General features: G+C 41.4%; 1 long non-coding RNA gene across 1 annotated transcript; it reads left to right on the forward strand.

Moving 5' to 3' along the window:
* The first annotated feature begins 335 nt into the window (after nt 1–335).
* On the forward strand, nt 336–3582 carry LOC128808918 (uncharacterized). The gene is made up of 2 exons (XR_008437569.1): nt 336–1128; nt 3267–3582. It is a non-coding gene; the product is annotated as an uncharacterized LOC128808918 (long non-coding RNA).
* The last annotated feature ends 1727 nt before the right edge of the window (nt 3583–5309 follow it).

Consider the following 5309-nt stretch of genomic DNA (forward strand, 5'->3'; position numbering starts at 1 on the left):
TGAGGTTCAGAGGGATCAGAGCCAAGAACCCTTGGAATAGAGGCACTTGAGTGACCAAAGAAAGGGATATTCTGTTTAGCATCTGGGTTAGGTGCTAAGAGGTATTGGCAAATTGCAATTTTGTTCGGGGAACACTAGGGTTCTGGGTGGAGCTGTTTTGCTAATTAGGCTGGGGCAAGAAGGGATGCCCTCTGAAAAGCAGAAGTTTAAACTGTAGTAAGGTTGGCCTGAAGCCAAAGGGTGAGGCAGCTGAGTAGCTTCTCTGCTGTGGTTCTGAAGGTTTTGAGTTCTAATCTCGATTAGGATTTGTATGTTTTATGCCTCTTTGCTTTTTATTTTTGGGCATCAGAATGGCCTGTGTATCTTCTTGTGAATATGATAACAGTAGTATTCCAAGAGATAGCCCTGGGGTTAATATTGAAGAACTGGGCAAATTTAACCAGAGAAGAGTCTGTGCTTTTAAAATCTGAATTTATTAGACTCTCAGAGAAAATGTGGCCAACATATTAACTAGATAATGGAGAAATATGGCCTAAATTCGGAAGTTTAGACCGAAAATTAGTATCAAGCTTAATATCCTGCATACACAGGGCCTGATATTGTGAAGAGTTGCAGTATGCCTGGCTTTTTATAGTGGTAGCATGTGAGCAAAGCCTAGACGACAAGAACATATATTGGTCTTAAAAGGTAAAAAGAAAGAGCTGACCTTCAGTAGCGAATATAAAAACTCAGAACAGACAGAGATAGACCTGATTACACCAACCACGACAGCGGAGGGGGCCCAGGATGGCGACACACAGCCCGTCCCCGCCACCACCTCCATCACGGCCGCGAAGGCGGGCCGGGGGAGGTGCGGCTCGGGCGGGGCCCCGGTCAGTAAAGGAGGAGAAAGGCAAGTCTTGCGATGGACACCGCCCCTGCCACCGCCTTCTTCACCGCCCCGAGAGGAGGGGCGGGGGAGCAGAGCCTGTTACAAAGAGGGCGGAAAGGGAACATCCCAGAGGGGGAGTGGTGTCTCCTCTGTTCTCAAGCCTGTGAGTTACCATAGCGACCTCGAAGGCCAGGGAGCTGCCTCAGGAGATGACATCATCAAAGATGGTAAACACACAGCCCAGGAGCTGCGTCAGAGTAGGTCCCCTATGAAGGAAATCCCATTTTTGGTTCTTTTACCTTTAATTTTGTTCTAGGAGAAGAGAGAACACAGTCAACAGAAAATAATTTCTGCTGTCAAAATCCCCTAAAGGGAGCCTAAACCCAACCCGACCACTGAGTGGTTGCCATCACTGCTAAAATCAACCAGAATCAGCTTGGGCTGACATAACCCAGACAAGTGCTGAGACCCCGGCCTGTCAAGCTGATGCAAATTCTTCAGGCTTTCATTTGTATTAGCAGAAATGGTCTTTACTTGACGGCAGATGAAGCCCTGATTCTTAGAGAGGACATTGCTGTAGGCAAGGCAGCTTGTATTTGTCTTTGCAAGTGTACCAGAACATTACTTGTTATCTCTTTGTCTGGCATTAAAAGCTGTCACAAGCAGAACGCTTATGCAAATTAATCATGTCACTATGAAGGCAGCATTTTCCTATATGAACCATGGTCCTAAAATGGTATAAAGATGGAATTTTTGACACCAAATGTATGCCAACTTTTCCACCGATTACAATAACAGCATCATTCCACAGCATTTAGATCTTTCCAAGCTACTGTTCATGATGATGGTCATTTTTTTTATATCCTACTTATATTTTCCTTTGAAACAAAACATCTTCTGGACCAGTCAGGAAGTATGAAACAAAAGGACTGTGTTATTCCTTTGGTTTTGTAACTTACTTTCTGTGTGACTGTGTATTCTTCAGCATGTAAGAGTTACTTTTATGAAGTATTTTGTGAGGTCCTAATGGTGTAATACTTTTGTATAACATTGTATGTATTCCGTTACTGTTTTTTTTCCTCAGGGATTTTGTATATTCTGAAAGATCAGGTTTTTGGCATGTTGTCAGAGGAAGCTTAATATGGACTTAAAAGTACTATACTAACTATATAGAATTATATATTACTGGAAAAATTTTAGAGAAAAAAAATGATTTATATACAGGTGTCTTCATCTTGAGACATAAGAAAGAAATTTTTTACAGTCAGAACAATCAATCAGTGGAAAAACCTCCTCAAGCTTGCAGAGGACCCCCCCATCACTGGTCCAAGGTGCAACTGGACACAGTGCTAGATAATGTCATCATGGCTCCCTTTCCCACCAAAAATTGGACCGGGTGAACTTCGGAGGCCCCTTCCAACCTGAGCTCTTCTATGGTTCTGTGTTTATTGCATAACTGGACTGCAGGGAAAAAAAAAATGTTTTCTAATATTTTCATTACCAGTAAATACTGGCAGTGTTTTAACCTAATTTTTACTGTGATTTGAGTCCCATTTTGATTTTGCTCTTTAATTCCAATACATTACAAGAATGGACAAAATACATGTGCCGAAGTTTCAGTACCTTGGCCTTTCCTGTAATAGCTGAACTAGCTCTTGAGAGACATCTGAGTCTTGGGCTAAGAAATCTCCAAATACTTCCATTTTACTGAACTTCTGAGGTAAAATAAATGGAAAAAAAAAAAAAAAAAAGCTTTATTTCCAGAAAGAAGTGCAGTGGGGGATAAGCCATACTTTTTCACAGCCAGTCAGTGATCTGCATGCTCTAAAATGTACAAGTCACATTTTAGGACATAGGTGATTCAGATACTGGGCAATGTCTGGAAAATTTTTACCACCACTCTTCTCAGGGTATTTAATGTCTTTTCAATGGACATCAAGAGTAGCAAAAGCACCACGAACTTCAGTCAGCTCTGCTAAATTTTCACTTTTGTGTTTCTCTTGTATGGAGACACCACGCTCCAATAACAAGAAAGCCTAAAGCAAATAGCTACAAACCCAAACAGAGGGAAATCCCTTACTGGAATATGGGCTATATTCCATAACTGTAAGAACACCATGACCTCCAGATTCACATAAAATTTGTGTCATATTCTCCAGAAATTTCTGGGGATTTTAGACAATATTATCTGCAGCATGTAATTCAGAGTTGGTTGCCTGCTTGTGCTCTAATGAAAAATATAATGAAACCATTTTGTAAGCCTGTAGGAGTTAAAAGAGCTGTGGAAATTTTTCTGAGACCTTTGAATAAGTAGTATTCAGATGCTAAGCTAAAGAGATCCCTGCTATTTTTGAAGGTAATCAGAGTATATCACAGCTATATTGTCTTCCTCTAGTGTTGAGGGATTTCTGCAGGAAAACAGATATACGGACAATCCAGTCTTCATTGAGACTGAATAGAAAGTCACAATGCCCTTGAAGGACACGAAAGAGGAAGAACACACTCAGCAGCAGATGGTTCAGGATGTAAAGGCAGACAAGAAAACCGCAGTGAGACACATGAAGAAGAAAAACTAACTAAATTAACTGAAAGCTTAAAATGCATGCACAGAAGGATTTATCCAATCATGTATTAGTTTGAGGCGCGTGAACAAAGGAACACAGTATAAATACAGCTTACTTTCTGCAATAAATCGGCTTCACTTGATCACACTGATCATGGCATGATGTCCCATTTCTGATCCTCCACACTCTAGTGGTATGACAGTAACTGTGTAAAACAGATGTGCCTTTTTTCAGACAAAGATATTTTTTGACAAACTAGAATGGTCACATAAGCAATTTTTTCAGCACTTCCTATGTGAGTGAGAGGGTTGGGTGTAGTGCTTGGTAAAAGAAGAGTAAATCCTGTCAGCATCTCCATAACAAGACAAAAGTTTAGATACAGACCAAATAAACAGTCCTACAGCTGGAGGAAACATCCCGCACAGATGCTCAGTTGTACAGGAATGGCCATGTCAGCCATGCTGTACCCCTGGGGTGGAGGGGATCACGTTGGCTCCATTGGAAGGTCCTGGAGGATGGGTGGCAGAACGTGTCCTTTTTGTAGTATCTGTCATGGGTTGGTTTTGAGAGCCTGAATCACAAAAGGGGACAAGAGAAATTTGTAAAACCTGTTTGCACTTCTGAACCCATGGTGGTGCCCACTGTAGTCATTAAAAACAAATACCTCCTGCTTAAAACTTGACACGAACTCATTACAAAAACAAACACAGAAAATCCTGCCAATCTTTCCTGGTGTGCTGCCAGAAGTATGCTAATGCTAAGATCTGGATTGGAACGTATTTGAATAAGTTGTCCTAGTAAACCTGCACAGATTCTTTATTTATTTCTTGATATATAAACATCTCCTGACCTTTGGTCATCTCTTCCTAGGAGCAATCATCTTCCTTTTTGTCATCAAGACTGTCACCTCTGTTTCTCATGAAGTAAAGTTCAATGCCACTCTCTCTTGCTAAAATCCTGTCCAGTCCTTGGTGTTGTAGATGGCATGTTCTTTACTGGTTAAAACTTGGTTGTCATGCTCCAAAATACCTGATAACCCTCTGCTACTGTTATTTTCACAATTGGCTTCATACAGTCTTAGTGATCTCAGGGAGGTCACATATTACACCATTGTGAGAAACTGAACTGTTAAGGGATAATGACTCAAAACATCCCCCCATTTGCAGAGAAGCCAGGGTGCTTTGCTGAAATGGAAGACGCGAGCTTTTGGGTGTGTAATGGCTGATCTCTGATCTGATAAGACAGAGGGTGAATGATGGGCTATGAGTGAGTTAGGAGACAATCCTTGGAGACTGGATGATGCCTCTTGTCATGCTATATTGTCCTCCCTTGCACAAACCACTGGGTTATAGGGCTCCTTCTCCTCCTCGGATTTTCCACGGGATTCTTCCCCACCATTACTTTGGGACTTCTGCCCCCACCCAATGGATCTGGTCTGCAACCACCGATTCAAACAAGACTGTGCAGCAACCAAGTCTTGTCCCTGGGCCTACAAGTCCTGAGATCTTTACCCTCTCGTCCTTTCTCTCTCCTTATTTCTTTCTTTTCCCTTGTGCATGTCCATGGGTGATGTTGTTGCACATTCATATTGCAATGTTTCCATGTTGTTATATAACTGTAAATAATAATAACAACCAAAATTGCTACATACCTGTTTTTCTTTGCAACCAAATTGTACTATAATAAACCCTACATATGTATATTTATAAACACCAATAATTTTGTGTTTTCACTCCAATCCACCCCAAGGGATCTATTAACAAGAACTTGGTTTACCCTTGCCTTCTGCAGCCATTGTAACAATCACACATGGGTGTCTGCACCCCATTAGAACATACAGGGATGGAAGCAACAAGGACATGAGTCTGAGTTAT

Source organism: Vidua macroura, chromosome 1 (assembly GCF_024509145.1).
Source record: "Vidua macroura isolate BioBank_ID:100142 chromosome 1, ASM2450914v1, whole genome shotgun sequence".
Classification (NCBI taxonomy): domain Eukaryota; kingdom Metazoa; phylum Chordata; class Aves; order Passeriformes; family Viduidae; genus Vidua; species Vidua macroura.